Genomic DNA, 18,646 nt, shown 5'->3' with positions numbered 1-18,646 from the left:
GGATCCATGTATGAGAAAGAATAAACTACCTGATTATCCTGTCCTAATTTTGGTATCTTGTGGTCATCAGTGTGGGTCATAACACATCTATTACTAAAATGTCTCTAGTACAGGGGGACAAGGAAGGAAAATGTTGAAGGAACCTCCTTGTCTTTGGTTCTTTGGTCTTTTTATGGTTGTCTGCCCAAAGTGCCCTCTTCCAGACCACTCCTCAGCATCTACTTTTCTAGTAAAGCAACTGTGTAAGGTAGTCAAGGTAAAAAGAGGTTTAAGGTCCAGCAGACCAGGTTAAATGCCTTTTCACCCATTCGTCATTGTAAGATTTATGGTGATGCATTTAAGTCCTCAAAAAGTTTTCTCATCTTCAGTATGCATATCACCTCACAGGGCATAGTACAGGTTAACTGACATAACATATATAGTCAAGACCTTACTTGACATAAAATAGAAACTCAGCAATGGCAATCTCTGTTGAGAAAAAAATTATTATTTTGAAGAACCCACAATTTTTGTGTATTATATACTATATATTAACTTTTATAAAATATCCAGGAATTATTTTCCATGTCTGTGATAACTACTCTCAAAAATGGCTGATATCCCTGAGAATGGTGTCTTTACTTTATATCTTCATATAAATTTTAATCTTTGAACATATTAGGTGCTAAACAACTTCTTGTAAATGGAAATGAACAAAATAATTGGCTCCAAATCAATAATCCTTTCTAGGATACAAAGCAGCATTGCTCTTTATACTGCCTTATATGTTTGAAGTGTGTAAAACAGATTGCCCTCTGAAATCTTCCACAAATCCAGATAAAAGAGGCAGCTGTTCAGAGTGAAAAGGCTCTGCAATGGCTTTTTAGCTAGTCGAAGACTTTAAACTCTTCAAGGAACTGAGTTAATGCCTACCACTACCGGGCAGCTACTGCCTTTTAGTTCTGAGAGCAATCAGCATAGAAGAAATAGGCTGCAATGTTCTTTGAGAAACTGCATCAGAACTTTTAGTTCTGAGCTCCAACCTCCGCCACATCAATTTACATTATGAAGGTTATCTTCAAAGCCAGAATGGTGAGGTACAGAACGATTTAAAGTAACACATTTTAGACGTTACTCTTTCTAAAATGTCTTGTATTTTAAAGTTACCTTTACCTTAAAAATGACTGATTGTAGAAAGTGGGGAAATATTAACATTTTTTTCTGTGAAAAATTATTCTATTGTAGAATATCTACAATACCTTAAATACCTTAAACTGGTTTTTAAAAGTTATGTTCATTGGGATTACATAGACTGCAGTAGACTTGAGAAGCCTGAAAGGAAGCACTTCTCTGGAATTTTGACTCAACTCCAATACACCATCAACACAAGCAACAGAGGCAAGGCAGGAGCTCTGAGCACCTCCCACTTGTTTAGGAAAACACCTCAGGGGCTTACCTGGCCTAGATAAAATTCTGCAAACCCTGATATAGGTACTAAATTACAATGTTGGGATAGACTGAGTCAGATGGTCTGATGCCTGCTTGAAGAATAAATAAGAGATTTTCATTCTGATCTAGGAGCAGGAAGGTACATGATGAGTTTTCAACAAGAGGAAATAAATGGAATAGCACAAAGTGGGAAAAAATGGAAGGTCTCCTGCTATGAGTATAAGAGCTCTCTGGTCAGCCACTGTAGTGCATTCTGAGATGCATATCTGGAGTGTTTCCCTTTATGGATATGTCTTTTGGTGAGAATGGATTCCAACGTTCTCCAACTGATAACCTTAGGCTTCCATTTCAGTTCTCCCACTCCCCATTTTATTCTCTGCAGCTTAAAAACTTCACCCAGGTTATATGACTTTAATTTATGTATATATCTTGATAATCCCACCTGCCTTCTTTCAGTGTGGCTATGTAAGCCAACTACCAGGATGGCCTCTAATTCTGCAGTCTGCCATCTGCTCCATTTCTGTTTTCCTCCAGGTGAGCAATAGCAATTGCTACAACCCACTGCTTCCCCTGACAAAGTTGTAATCTAAATTAGCACCCAGTCTTGTCCAGACAACGCTTCTCTGTCACGCCATGTGCTCATCCTTGGTCCTCTTTGTCCTCCTAGCAGCTAGCCCCTAAACCAGCAGGTTTCGGGATTTCTTTTACTTTCAGAGAACTGTAATTAATGTCACTCTTCTTTGTAAACCCTTGACAGCAAGCTACCGTTTTCCTTCAAATTTCATCTTAAGACAGCCTGAAGGCCCTATATGTTCTAGATACTACTAATTACCATCTTCCTTTTCCATTAAATTCTGAATTCACCAGGTCCTAGCTGAGTGCCGAGCCTTCACAAATACACATTTTCTGTCCCAATTCCCAAGCCCACTGACAAAGCAATTGCTATGCATCCTGCAAGAGCACTCACTCTGGGAAGCTGTGTCCATGGTTTAGAGCAGGTGAACTGTCCCCTACCTGTTCAGTCTTCTTCCACATAGTAAATGGTTTTGTTGTTGCTGTTGTTGTTGTTTGCAAATGATCTATATCTCCTTAATTAAAATGCAAACTTAGACTAGGGGGTTAATGTAATTTAACTCTAAATATTAGCACTATATTTTAGTTCTCATAATGATAGCACTCAGGAAAGGAATTTACCAAGGCAAGATTGTAGGTTCTAGGCCAGGATAGTGCATATAATGAGATTCAATCCTCAAAAATAACAAAAACTGTAGAGGATTTTTAATCCAGCTAGATGTCTGCTCTTGTGAGAGATCACATCTCTGTCTAGGTCTGTGTGATCCAGGTAATATGCATAGATGCCTTTAATCCCTCAAGACAGAGGCCAGCAAATCTCTGAGTTAAAGACCAGTCTGGCATAGAGTATGTTTCAGGTAAAGAAAATATTAGGTCCAGGCATGGTGTTATATGCCTTTAATCCCAGAACTTAGGCATGCAGATATCTGAGTTTAGTCAGTCAGTTGAGTTCAAATCAGTCAGTTAGGTGAGTTCAGATTTTAAAAGTTGGGAGTCAGTGTGGTTGAGTGAAGACAATGTAATCGACTTCAGTTCAATCTGTTGAATGAGTTGAGTAAAGTGGAGTTGTGTTAGGGAAGTTCAGTGCAGGTCAGCAGAAGCAGTTGAAGGCAGAGAATAAGAAGGAGCTAGAAGACTAGAACAAATTGCTAGAGTTAATTTAGGCCATGTAGGGCAATATAGGGAGAAGCTGAGAGAAGCTAGTTTGGATCAGTCAACTTGGAGAGAAGCATGAGTCAGAAGAGCTGAATTGAACAAACCAGCCAGAATTCATAAAGAGCTAGAAAGGTTGAGCTTATTCATCAGTAAGTTTCAAAGATTACAATTATTACATCCATCAAATAAAATTTGCTTCTACAATAAATACATTGTAAAAAACAGAATCTGAGCCTAAGTGGAAATGAGGTGTATCTCCAGTGTTGTCTACTGACTGCTTAGCATATCGTCTCATACCTGTCAACAAAATGGAATGTGTTTTTTGACAACTCGCTAGTTAATAAGGCAAGTCCATTAAGAGTCATCAAAATCAACTAAAAACAGCAACTTTCAAGTGAGGGATCTCCAGAGAACCAAAATGTGCAGCCTAGGTGTATTTTTATTTGACATGTCATGGGACAACACCTCATATGACTACTTTTCTGAAGTACTATACTTTGTGGGGGGAGGTCAGGAACTCAGGAGAATACCAGTAGAAGTGAACATGGAAAATGTGCATATATTCTGCCTCTATAGATACCAATAGTCCATATGTATACCTCACAACTCTAAGAAAAGGCTATAGGACTTCATCAGATAATTGGGGAGTGCTAGAGATAAATAAAATAGATATTATAAAGAAAAATAAAATCATTTTTATATATTCATTGTGACTTTTCTTAAAATCTAAGGAAAAGGATCTTAAAGTTTTATCTGGTTACAGAGGCTTTCTTAAGTTTAAAAAATAAAATTCAAAATCTCTAGCTTTGGTATTCCATATTCTGTTCTCAACATCCTCAAAGCTTGAAAGCCTTCAACAGCCTTTCAAAGCACTATCCATTGCCTGTTCTACTAAAGCCATGCCATGATGCACAATCAAATGCAATAATACATTTTCTCATTTGATTATTCATTTTGGAGAAAATACACAGGTGGTTATGAGAAAACACTGTGCAGCAAAAAAAAAAAAAAGTTTTTCTGTTTCAAAGCTAGTTGATCTCAAAGACTGTGAATGAAGTTGGCTCCTTCACTAGTCAGCTCTCCAAACATGCTACATTTTGTGTATGTGTTCACACTGCATGCTATGTGCTGTGCACATTGCAAATCACACCAACAGGTGAAGATATGTCCCCTCATACTTCAAACATACCATATAAGCCTACACATCCCAAAGGGAAAAGAGTATTTACTTAAGTAGAAATCAATCTACAATGGTTTTATCTTCCCACAAGGTGTATATCACTTTACATTTTAGTACAAGGCTACTTGAGTTTTTTACATGTATTCATTTTACCCTTTTAGGTTGCTGTCTTTATTGTTCCCATTTACAAGAGTCAAGGGCATTTGCTTAATCTATTAGCCCAAGGTATAGAATGGCCTTAAAAAGTCTTCAAATTGGGGGCTGAAGAGATGGCCCAGTGTATAGGACTACTTGCTGCTCTTACACAGGACCAGGTTTCAATCCCCAGCACCCACATTGGTGAGTGAGTTACCACCTGTAGTAACTCCAGTTCTAGGGAATCTGATATCCAGCTCTAGCCTCTGAAGCACCTACATACACATGCCACACATACAGACAAACAAGAACAATTTGTTTACATCTTTGAAGTTGTGTTTTGATGTGTGTGTGTATGTGTGTGTGTGTTTGATTTTCCTTCTTCTTTTGCCCAAATTTCTACTCAGTAAAGGCTGAGGAGAAGGGTTTTTTTCTTCTATTATATGAATATATACTATGCAGGTATATATACATAAAGTATACTTATATAAGCAAATATGACATACCATAAAATGAAGTATACTCTGTGAGAAGACAATTCTTTTCCAAATGGAATGCTGTGAGATGGATTTTTAAAATAGGATCATTATGCAGTCACTGGGTTATTGAGAGGGACCTTCACCCCCAACTACATTAGTCAGCAATTCAATTTTCTCAGTATCTCTATGAAGTGATAATAGCTGAAAATTGCCCTGACATATGCTAACATCTTCTTTTTAAAAGCAACAGTTACACAACATGCTTTCTCTCAATTTGAATAAAAAATATTCTCTGGGAGTTTTTTCCCATTTTCAAAATCAACTTTGGAATTAAATGTTTAAAAGTGCTATGCACAGGAGCATGCAGGAGTCAGTCTTGTTTACATATGCAAAAGTGACTCTTACACAATTTTTACTTTCCTCCACCCTGCCGTTTGTGGAATAATCAGAGATGATGTCTTAGTTGTTCACATTTACATTGCAGAACTCTTGAAATCTTACACTTCATCTGCAGCAGCATTGTATTTTTCAAAGACCATCTGCACTTCCTGAAAGCATCAGACCTTTGTGAATATGGAGCAGATTGGGCAACACTAAGCCCAGCTCCAACTCAGAGAAGTAGCAGCTCCAGGAAACTCTTCTGAATGCTCTCAGTAATCATCCTGAGTTCCTGTTTGTTTACTCCTACACTTCATCTTTGTACATTCAGAATTATGTGCCTGCCTCAAAAGCTCCCCTAAATTTCTTCTGTTATCCATGTTCCACACCTGTGACTCCAAAGCCTTTTTGACTATCTCCTCTGAGCACACAATTCAAACTGAGTGAACTCTCTTTTAAATACCTTGTCATTCTTAATGGTTTAGATATAAAATGTCTGTGGTGGTTTGAATATGCTTGTCCCATAGGAAGTGGTAGTGTTACAAGCTGTGGCCTTGTTGGAGGAAATCTATCACTGTTGGAGTGGGTTTTGAAGGTCTCCTCCTAAGCTCAGGCTCTATCAGTTGTGGAAGAGAGCTTCCACCAAGCTGACTGAGGATGCCAGTCTCTTCGGGTTGCCTTCAAATCAATATGCAGAACTCTCAGCTCCTTCTCCAGCATCATGTCTGCCTGGATGCTGCCATGCTACCTACCATGAGGATAATGGACAGGACCTCTGAAACTATAATATAGCCCCAACTAAATGTTTGCCTTCATAAGAGTTTCCCTGGTCATTGTGTCTCTTCACAGCATTGGAAACCCAAACTAAGAGAGTATCCCTTGTACTGGTTAGTTTTTGTTTGTTGTTTTGTTTTGGGCACCTTAAAACTAGCAAAGGTCATCTAGAAAGAGAAAACCTCAACTGAGAAAATGGCTTTATCAGACTGGCCAATAGATAAGTATGTGTGGCAATTTCTTGATTGGTGATTAGTGTAGGGGGACCCAGACCAGACAAATAAAGATAAACTAATCTTTCATACACATAACATAATATTCAATCCCAAAATTATGATAATGTGGTACATTGAACTTTTAGACTTTTAGTGTACTTTTAATAAAGTACACTAGTGAAGTGTGGGTGTTCCCTCAAAAAAGAAAAAGAAAACTTTTTAAAATAAACTCTGAATCTGAACTAGCTAGATGGATCAGTACATGAACACACACACTAACAAGTTTAGTAACTTAAATCTGATCTCGAGGAACCTGCCTTAGTTTGGGTTTCATTGGTGTGAAGAAACACCATGACCAAAGCAACTCTTATAACAGACAATATTTAATTGGGGCTGGCTTGCTTACAGGTTCAGAGGTTCAGCCCATTATTATCACAGAAGGACAATAGCAGCACCCAGGCAGACATGGAATAGGGGAAAGAGTTGAGATCCAACTTGATTCAACTGCAGCCAGGTGAGACTATCTTCCAGGCAGTTAGAAGGAGGGTCTCAGAGCCCACCCCACGGTGATACACTTCCTCCAACAAGGTCATACCTACTAGTCATGCCACTCCCCAGACCAAGCATATTCAAAACACCACATCCTACTTTCTGGCCCCCATAGTCTTGCTCAAACAAATGAGTCTATGGGGACCATACCTACCCATGGTATAATGCAAAATATATTTAGGCCAACTTCAATAGTCCCCACAGTCTATAACAGTCTCAAGAACATTAAAAGTCCAATGTTCAAAGTCCCCTCTGAGATTTATGCAATCTTTTAATTGCAATCACCTATAAATCAAAATACAGTTCACATACATCCAGCATTACAGGATATACATTACCATTCCAAAATGTCACAGCGAGGAATGGATCAAAGCAAGAACAAAATATAGCTGGTCAAACTCCAAACTCGGCACCTCATCTGACTTCAAAGCACTCTTCAGATCTACAACTCCATTCATATTTGTTGACTGCAATAACTTCTTTCACTTGTTCTGGTTCTACTCCCTGTTAGCAGCTTTCCTACGCAGGTATCCCATGGCCCTGACATCTCTACCATCTTGGGGTATCCGTGGCAACTTCAATTTTATAACTTCTTATTCTAATGTCTGTGGTCCACTTATGATCTTTTGCATCCCTCCAAAGATACTGAGTCACTTCTCCAGCTCTGACCTCCACATTCCACTGCTGCTGCTATTCTTTGTGATCATCCCACACTACTGGCATCTCCAATTCACTGGAGTCTTCCACTACAACTAGGTTTCACCAATAGCCTCTCATAGGCCCCCTTTGTGTTGCCAGAGCTCAACTTCTTTTCATGACCCTTTCAGTCCTCTGTCATCAACTCCAACTGAGGCTGTATCTTCACCAACGGCCTTTACTGCCCTCTCACAGTGCTAAGCCTCAGATGCTCTCCATGACCCCTTCATGACTTCAAAACCAGTACCACCTGGTGATTATTACCAAGTACAACTGCAGCACCAGTTATAATGTTGGCTATCTCTGGAACAACTTCCTTGTGCTCTCAGAAAACAATTCCTAGAAGATTTCTCTTCAGTGATGCTGATATATATATATACATATATATATATATATGTATATATATATATATATATCCTGTAGGAGGACCAGCAGTGTCAATTAATCTGGACCTCTGAGATCTCTCAAATACTGGACCACCAAACAGACATCATAAACCAGCTGATATGAGGCCACCAACACACATACAGTAGAGGACTTCCAGGTCTGCATTCATTCAGAGATGATGCACCTAACCCTCAAGAAACTGGAAGCCCAGGGAGTTTAGAGGTCAGGTGGGGTGGAGGGGTGGGGCATCCATGCGGAAACAGTGGATATAGTTATAACTATATAACTATATATATATAGTTACATAACTATATATATAAAACTATATAACTATATATATAGTTATAGAGTTATATATAATATATATTATATATATTATATTTTTATTAAATTTAGTTACATTTTACACTTCGTATTCCATTTCCCACCACCCCTCCGATTGTTCCACATCCCACACCTCCTCCCCATCCCCACTGTCCATTCTTCTGTCTTGGGACGTCTAGCTTGATCATCACTAATTTCTTACTTAGCTCCAACAAGCATCAGTTGTCCCAATAGTCCCTTTTATTCTTGATTCTAAAGCCAGAGCCACATGGCTGAAGTTGCCCAAGTTTTGATGTTTGCTGGGGCTGAAACATGGCCCCCTTGATCCATTGTAAACTTCATTGACTAAGCTTGGTTATTATTTCTTTTCACTACTCCCTCAAAACAGGCTCTATAAAAGCAGGAATGTTTAAGCTAATACATTACTGTGTAGTTGTTAAAGCTTCCTGTTTGAAGCAAGAAATGTTTGAGAATATGGGAAGGATATCTATGAAATTCAGAAAAAAATGTTGCACTTGTACTTCTAAGGATTCCTGACTTGACAACAGATAATTTTTCTAAAACTCAACAGAGATCTCTCCTTCTTCCAATTGAATCCATCCTGTATGGAAGACAGAAGTGATATCATGATCATGAAGGTGGTTTACACGTGGGTGAAACTACACTTTGCACTCTGAGTGTGCTGACCGCAGCAATTGTCCCAAATATAGAAAGTTCAACTGCATACTTTGTGGTAGTGTAGACACTATGTTCACACTCCACTGTTTACAAAAGGTAATGAGAACTTTACTGGTAAGGTATTTGACTGTAAGTACTCTGTCCTAATGAAAAGATCACCGCCTTCACCTCTGGAGTGGTGAAGTTATTCTGTGAGTAAGAGATTGAATAGAGAAAAAAAGACCAAAACAGAGACAGAAAGACAGAGAGACAAAGAGACAGAGACAGAGAGATATTTACAATCTACTTCATGTATCACTGTATGTTCCAACACCTAGAATAAAACCAAATACAAGTATATAATTAATATGTTGTATGTGTTGAGAATAATTGTCATATTTCCATATCATCTTTACTATTATTTAGGGGCAATATTTATTTAAATGAAATGGTTTAACTCAAATGGTGTAATTTTCAGGGTTCTCCAGGAACATAAATGATATATATATATATATATATATATATATATGTATATATACATATATATATATATATCATTATTTGCCATCTATAGCTGACTCAGAACATTTTAATCTACATTATTCTAGATGGTGAGGTTACTCCCAAGTCTCAGAATCTAGCACTGGATGAGGACTATTAAAATCCTGGCCTAGAGCCGGTCTCTCAGTTCTCAAGTTAACCACTTTTCTCATCTAACATATATATACACAGGCATATAAATATATAAAATATAAATATACACATATATATGGGTATATTTATATAATTATTTATACAGATTATATATGTATATATAATACATATATGAATTTGCTTTACCATGAAATGTATATGTATATGTGTTTACTTATATAATCACACAGACACACACACACATACATATATACATATATATGTATATACATATATATATATATGAACTCATACTATATCCTTTTTTAGTAGATATTTTCTTTATTTACATTTCAAATGTTCTCCCCTTTCCTGGTTTCCCCTCTGAAATACCCCCTCTTCCCTTGTCCCTCCCCCTGCTTACTAATCCACCCTCTCCTGCTTCCTGGCCCTGGCATTCCCCTACACTGGGGCATAGAGTCTTCACAAGACCAAGGGCCTCTCCTCCCATTGATGACTAACTAGGCTATCCTCTGCTACATCAGCCCCACCATGTGTACTCTTTGGTTGGTGGTTTAGTCCCTGGGAGCTCTAGGGGTACTGGTTACTTTGCATTGTTGTTTCTCCTATGGGGCTGAAAACCCCTTCAACTCCTTGGGTCCTTTCCCTAGATCCTTCATTGGAGACACTCTGCTCTATCCAATGGATGGCTGTGAGCATCCACTTCAGTATTTGTCAGGCACTGGCAGATCCTCTCAAGAGAGAGCTATATCAGGCTCCTGTCAGTAAGCATTTGTTGGCATCCACAATAGGGTCTGGGTTTGGTGATTGTTTATGGGATGGATCCCCAGGTGGGGAAGTCTCTGGATTGTCATTCCTTTAGTCTCTGCTCCACACTTTGTCTCTGTAACTCCTTCCATGGGTATTTTGTTCCCCCTTCTAAGAAGGATTGAAGTATCCACACTTTGGTCTTCCTTCTTCTTGAGTTTCTTGTGGTTTGTGGATTGTATCTTGTTCCAAGCTTCTGGGCTAATATCTACTTATCAGTGAGTGCATACGATGTTGGTTCTTTTGTGATTGGGTTACCTCACTCAGCATGATATTCTCGAGATCCATCCATTTCCCTAAGAATTTCATAAATTCATTGTTTTTAATAGCTGAGTAGTTCTCCATTGTATAAATGTACCACATTTTCTGTATCCATTCCTCTGTTGAGGGACATCTGAGTTCTTTCCAGCTTCTGGCTATTATAAATAAAGCTGCTATGAACATAGTGAAGCATGTGTCTTTATTACATGTCGGAACATCTTCTGGGTATATGCCCAAGAGAGGTATTGCTGAGTCCACAGATGGTACTATGGCCAAATTACTGAGGAACCTCCAACCTGATTTCCAGAGTGGTTGTATCAGCTTGCAATTCCACCAGCAACAAAAGAGTGTTCCTCTTTCTCCAAAACCTCATCAGCATCTGCTGTCACTTGAGTATTTGATCTTAGCCACTCTGACTGGTGGGAGGTAAAATCTCAGGGTTGTTTTGATTTGGATTTCCCTGATGACTAAGGATGTAGAACATTTCTTTAGGTGCTTCTCAGCCATTCCGTATTCCTTAGTTGAGAATTTTTTGTTTAGCTCTGTATCCATTTTTAATAGGGTTATTTGGTTCTCTGGAGTCTAACTCTTTAGTTCTTTGTATATATTATTAGCCCTCTATTGGATATGGGATTGGTAAAGATCTTTTCCCAATTTCTTGCTTGCCATTTTGTTCAATTTTTTATTGGCTATTTTCTTCATTTACATTGCGAATGTTTTCCCCTTTCCTGATTTCCCTCCCTCCCAGAAACACTCTATCACATCCTCCCTCCCCCTGCTTCTATGAGAGAGTTCCATCACCTACCCACCCAAGGAATTGAAAGGTTTTGCAACCCCAGGGGAAGAACACAATATCAACCAACCAGAATCCCAGAACTCCCAGGGACTAAGCCATCAACAAAGGAGTACACATGGATCCAGCTGCATATGTAACAGAGGATGGCCTTGTCATGCATTTGGTGTTTGACTATTATGTGACAGGAGGAATTTCTTTTTCTGGTTCTGTCTATTTGGAGTTCTGTATGCCTCTTGTATGTTTATGGGCATCTCTTTAGATTAGTGAAATTTTCTTCTATCGTTTTGTTAAAGATACTTTCTGGCCCTTTAAGTTTAGAATCTTCACTCTCTTCTATACCTATTATCCTTAGCTTTGGTATTCTCATTATGTGTCCTGGATTTCCTGGATGTTTGGGTTAGGAGCTTTTTTTTTTTTTTTTTGCATTTTCTTTGACTGTTGTATCAATGTTTTCTATGGTGTCTTCTGCCCCTGAGATTCTCTCTTCTATCTCGTATTCTGTTGGTGATGCTTATGTCTATGACTCTTAATCTCTTTCCTAGGTTTTCTATCTCCAGAGTTGTCTGCCTTTGTGATTTCTTCATTATTTCTATTTCCATCTTTAGATCCTGGATGGTTTTGTTCAATTCTTTCACCTGTTTGGTTGTGTTTTCCTGTACTTCTTTAAGGGATTTTTATGTTTCCTCTTTAAGGGCTTCTACCTGTTTACCTGTGTTCTCCTATATTTCCTTAAGGGAGTTATTTATATCCTTCTTAACATCCTCTATCATCATCATGAGAAGTGATTTTAGATCCGAATATTGCTTTTCTCCAGTGTGATGGTGTTTCCAGGACTTGTGAAAGAACTGGGTTCTGATGATGCCAAGTAGCCTTGGTTTCTGTTGCTTATGTTCTTACCCTTGCCTCTCACCATCTCTCGTATTATCTGATCTTGCTGTCTCTGACTGTGGCTTGGTCCTCCTGCAAGCCTGTTTGTCAGTACTTCTGGGAGACCACTTCTCTCTGAGATGAATTTGGGTATGGAGAGCTGTGGCACAGGGTCAGCTCTGGGGTGCAGACAGAAACCTGAAGGATCCTGTCCCAAGCTGCTCCTCGATTACTGTACCTAAGGTCTCTAGGCGGGTCCCTCGGAGCAGAAGTGGTGGTCTTACCTGTGCTCACAAGTGTGCCAGCACTCCTGGAAGACAAGCTCTCTCCTGGCTATATTTGGTTATGGAGTGCTGCAGCATGGGATCAACTCCAGGCACAAATGGAATCCAGAAGGCAGAGAGGAACATCTTAAAGACATAAACAGACACTGTGTGGACCACATATCAGTCCAATACACAGGGAATTCTTGAAAACCTGTGTGACCTTGGGTGAGAATGGGAAACCTCTATGGCCACGGTTGTATAGGTATATGATAGTTATATGTGCTTTATTTTCAGGATTCCCACCACATATTTACAATAAAAGTTTCTCTTGGATTTGGCCCGGGAAAAAGTTATAGACAACATTAAGTGTCAAGAGGCTTCTCCATGACAACTCTTTTTTCCAAAGAAAATTATTTGACAACTTTCACATCACTCATGAACTTCCTGATCTAAACAGGAAATGTCATGGTCAACACAGCTAAGAAATGAAAGGAAGGAAAGTGAGAGCCTGATACTGGGAAAGGAAGAGGAGACAAAGGAGAAAAGGAGAGCCAGCAAAAGAGCTCAATGGATAGAGAATGTGACTCAAAACTGTTGAGGACATTAAACACAAGGAAAGTCTCAAAAACATTAGAGGAACTGAAGAGACCGAAGGACCAATGAGATGTCACAAAAGAGGGGGGAAAGACTAGGTAAAAAGAAAGAAATGAGATTTAAGTGTATTATGAACTTTATTAAATAAATGTATTAAATATATTTTTATTGGTTTATAAACCGCAAAACATATGATACCTGCACTATTAATACCAAAGCAATTGAAATGTATACATGGTATATGGGAATTTTGTATTATCTTCACAATTGTGTTGTACCTATAAAACCATTCTAATTTTTGTTTGTTTTTGTTTTGTTTTAGCCAGGGTCTCTGTGTGAAGCCCTGGCTATCCTGGAACTCACTCTGTAGACCACCTTGGCCTTGAACTCTCAGAGAGCAGCTCACTCTGCTTCCTGGATGCTGGGATTAAAGATGCATTCTACCCTATCTGGCCTTTAAAAACCATTCTAAACAGACCAAGCTTGTTTACAAAACAATGAAGTATTTTTAGGACTTACTTAAGAACAAAATCCTATAAAATCATCAAAACACTTTATCCACAAATTTTCCAGTGTGCACAGAAGGAAAAGAAAAGACTATTAAAGCTCATGCTAAGGTAGCTACACTTACTCAGTGAAGCATTACTTTTCTGAATAGAAAATCCATATTTATCTTGATTCCTTTACCCAAAATCATCCCACTACATTCTAGGGGACCACAGAAAGACTTTGACTTGGCAAGAAAGTTGAAAATGGAAGGCAATATGCACAAATTTAAATTTAAGATATGTACTGCCTTGTTGTCTACAAGGAGTCAACCTGTTTTTTCTTTCTTTTTTTTTTTTAATTTTTAATCTTTTTTTGCAGTCCAGATTTTATCCCCCTCCCAATCCTCCCTCTGACTGTTCCACATCCCATACCTCCTCCCCATCTCCATGAGTATGTCCCCTTCTCCCATCCCCCACCACACCAGACCTCCCCCACTTCCTGGGGCCTCCAGTCTTTTGAGGGTTAGGTGCATCTTTGAGTCCATACTCAGCAGTCCCCGGCTATATATGTTCACGCACTCTTTAGCTGTCTACCAGTGCCCCTCTAACCTAGCTACATTGTTAAGCTTCTCACTTGCTGATAGAGACTGCCTTGCACAATAGAAAATACCTACATTCTCTTACACCTGCTAAGTTTTCAGATTAGCCAATTTGATGGAATCTGGCTCAGTGAATTATGGGGAAATCATGCTTAGTGGGTCCTGAGATGAGTTTTCCTTCAGAACTAAAAGCAAAGTGATAGGAGCCTGTCTATCCTTCCTGGCATACCCATTTCAGGGATGTAATTGTACTAGGGAATGATGCCTAGAGATACAGAATACATACAATAATCATGGCAGAATATATCTAGAAATGAAAATGCATACACTAAACATAAGAGCTCCCTAAAGGCATCAGGCATCCTCTGACAGAAGCAGTAAGTTACTGAAAGAGTTGATCATATCATGGTACCATGTCGGGGGTATATGAGCAGCATCATAATTGTGCCATTTTTTTTTTTTAGATATTTAGTTATGTATAAAATAGATCAGAAAACACCAGAACATTCTATATCTAACCATATACTTCTATAACCTGGACACTACACACAATAGCTTGTGTTTGTCTACATTACTTGAAGTCCAGTGAGATGCTGGCAGCTTCCATATTGAGTGTTGTCCACAGGAGAAACTAGTCTAGAAGCAAAGAAACTAAGTAGCTCACCAAAACAGGAGTGTTCAGCAAATATCCATCAAGCTGAATTAACAAGGTCATGATAAAAGTGCCAAGAAAGAGATAAATTCTTTTACTAAGTTTAAAATAAAACTGGATTTCCCTAAACTCCTGGAAATGAGTGTTTTCTAATTAAAAATAGCTATTTTGTGTTTTTATTTATTTTATATGTGTAAGCACTTATGTGTGTGTACTTATATATGTGCATGTATGTGTGTGTGTGTACACTTGTATGTATGTGTTTCTTTTTGCTTCCCTCTGGCAGAGGAAGTTAATTTTTGCTTTATCTGAACAAATAAAAGGAATGAATTCCAGTTATGAAAATCAGTAAAGTCTCAGAAGAATCATGAAACATGAAAGAATAGAAATTGGGTTAGGACATGCAGTCTTAAATTAAAAAGTCTACCTACCATATGTTAGGTTGAAATAACAAGCAGATATTTTTTTTCTTTGGCTTTGTTTGGGACAGGGTTTCTCTGTATAGCCCTAGCTGTCCTAGAACTCACTCTGTAGACCAGGCTGGCTTTGAACTCAGAGATCTGCCTGCCTCTGCCTCCCAAGTGCTGGGATTAAAGGTGTGCACTACCTCTGCCCGGCCAGATATTTCAATATATAAACCTGAAGTACAAGAACAGAAATTGAAGTTAAATATGGATTGTGAGTTAATATTCAGTGCATTAAAAATATGCAACCTAATGAGTTCCTAAGATAACAAAGAGCAGACAAATTAAAAAAAAAAATGATGGGATGATTTAACTTTGAGACAGCCCAAAGAAATTGAAAAGACAGGAAAGAATTAGCAAAAGTTAAAAAGAAAAACTGCCCAGAAAGTTAGCTAGAAAACTAATAAAGAGTGCTGTCACCAAAGCTAAGTCAAAAGATGGGGCACAAGCATCTACATCAAATGATCTGTGATGGGCCAAATAAACTAAAAACTGAGAACTTGTCATTATTCAAAAGAAAGAGAAGCTCATGAGTCACAAACTCAACTTTAGTAGGGCTGGAAGCAAATTGCTATGAAAACATGGGAGGAAACTGGCTCCAGATAATCTAGACATGTATTTCTACAAGTAAAATGCAGATTACAGGAGGACTATGTCCAAAATGTTGTAAAAACAAATATCCTGCCATGAACTAATACAGACAAAAAATTATCAACAGAAAAGTTATAATAGAGAGGATCACAAAAACGATATTCTGGGAGAAAACACATGGGAAAAGGGGTGGAAGCTTTGGTCTCAGGAGAATAAAGTTAGAGATATTTTCCTGTGGCCAGAGTGGAGAAGCTACAATAAGCATGTATAGATGCAAGCATGTCATATTTGATTGTATGGCATGTTAGCCCACATAACAGACTTCAAAATCCTAAAACTACACACTTCATGCTACTAGAGCTAATTCTACTTCATGTAACAACTCAAATCATTTTTAATTTTATTGGATCTAATTTATGGATGATATGGTTTTATAAAAGTATTCCTCTTCAATAAAGTTGGAAAAGAAACATACAAAGCATTGAACATTAAGACACAATAAATCAAACCAAACAAGCCTTCAGATGCTTCCTACAAAGGCTACCAATGAAACTTCCTTCCACCAGGATATAACAATATTGCTATTGCAAATATTAGCCATAATATGAATAACAATAAACCTCAAAATGCTTAACTTGCTTCTAATGATAGTCAATTCCAGCAATAGAATGAAGTCATAGCCCAAGATTATGGTAAATTTGATATCCACAAGATATCATAAAAGCTTGACAAAACATCTAAAGTACTAAACAGAGTGTTTCTGGATGAAATCCACAGGGTGATTAGCTGTGCTTGACATGCACTCCATGCCAAAGACCCTGGAACGCTGAAGCTGGTCCTTGGATCAGCATTAGAGTTGGTCAACATCCAAAGCAAATCAATAACATAGGGAAAGTTGAATAAGACAGGCTGCTAAGCCTGGGAGAAAAACAGAAATCTATTCTCATTTTGATGAGCTAACAAAACATAGAACAATGTAAGCACACAACCCTCTAAATCTTGAAGCTGATCATTCTGTAAAGAGTTTATGCAGAATACTATTAACTGTAGGTAAGCACAATTAATGCTCAGTAGCTCAGAATGACATCTCTAAATGCAAAGACATGCTTGCCTACTCGACATGCAAATTTTTAAAATTTTCATATTTGGCCTCGGAATTATGGCTGAGTCAAAGCATGAAGCTACCTTATTTCCAGTAGCTATTGAGAATCATTCATTTTGCTTTAGAAGTATTGTATCCATTGTGTTCCTTTTCAGAAATTTGCAGACAGGCAGTTTTCCTAACAGAAGAACAAATCATTTTGGTAGACAGAATTACATCACGTATTTCAAATATCCAAACCTTTTCAGAAATTAGATTTAGAACTTTAACCATCATCTATCAGTTTATCCCTCACCATGCTTAAAAATATATATATATAAAATATTTAAACTAAGAAAAGAAGAATGATCATTACATAACAGACACAATTAACATTTTTGGTGCATTACTTGCTGAGTCATTAATACATAGATGACTTTGCTGAAGGTCTACATCTTTAGGAAACCAAGTTCAACTTGAAACAAAGGCGAATATCTGACATTCAGGAGAGATGTTGTCCTGGAGGATTAGCTGGACTTCCCAAGTGTCCTAGCTGAATGAATCATTGATATGCCTTCAATTATTCAAGAAATGCTCTCTTTACTTTTCACCAAAGACATCGTGAGAAGATTAATAATGCTTGTTGTAGTGATTATAATGCAACTCACTTCCATTTACCAAGGCAAGCAGATTGCTTGCTTATGATCACAACCAAGTCACAAAGCTAAAGACCACATGAAAAGTGAAATAAATTTTCTTAACTCTAACCAAATCCCTTATATTAGAAAGAACACTTCAATAGTTTAAATTATTTGTGTCATAAGGGACAGACTGCTATAATTAGTTGGCCTTTGGCTTCATTATAAAATATAAAAATATAAATGCACAAGAAATTCTAATAATAATTTTCTACCTATGGGACAGAACTCAGAGTAAGGAGAAAAATGAGTCAAGAAAACTGTAGTGTGTGTGTGTGTGTGTGTGTGTGTGTGTGTGTGTGTGTACATTAACATACTCACTACATTGACAGATATGTGTGTGTGTTTGTGTGCTTGTATATGTGTGTGTACACACACATATATATATATACACATATATACATACACACATATACATACCTATTCTCTAATCCATATTACTATAAAGTAGCTGTCTTTACACTGTCATATAATATCTAATATTCTGCATGCAAAGTTCAGAGCAGGTAATTAACAAAATATAGTGGCACAGACCTACACTCCCAGCTCCTTGAAAAGCTGAAGCAATAACACTATTGCTTGAATAATAATAATAATAATAATAATAATAATAATAATAATAATAAATAATACTATTTCTTGAGCCTAGGTATTCAGGACCATTGAGAAATTCCTTATCTTGAATAAATAAACAAGAATAAAGCATTTGGCTACTTCTAAGGACATTTTATTTGGATACACATGCCTCTTTTCTCAAGATGTCTGTCAGATGAAAGGTGGCTCATGGGATGCAGAACTCACACCAAAGAACAGAATGGAATCAGAGTTCCAGGACATACAGAAATACATAGTGAGAGCCTGTATTTGAAAGCATTAAAATATAGTTTCTTTTTTTTTT

The 18,646-nt window shown here is 37.8% G+C and overlaps 1 pseudogene; it reads left to right on the top strand.

Moving 5' to 3' along the window:
* The first annotated feature begins 8,884 nt into the window (after positions 1-8,884).
* LOC116079485 lies at positions 8,885-9,039 on the top strand (annotated as a pseudogene).
* Positions 9,040-18,646: the final 9,607 nt, after the last annotated feature.

Source organism: Mastomys coucha, unplaced genomic scaffold (assembly GCF_008632895.1).
Source record: "Mastomys coucha isolate ucsf_1 unplaced genomic scaffold, UCSF_Mcou_1 pScaffold5, whole genome shotgun sequence".
NCBI classification, from domain to species: domain Eukaryota; kingdom Metazoa; phylum Chordata; class Mammalia; order Rodentia; family Muridae; genus Mastomys; species Mastomys coucha.
This window is presented reverse-complemented; position numbering and strand designations above follow the sequence as displayed.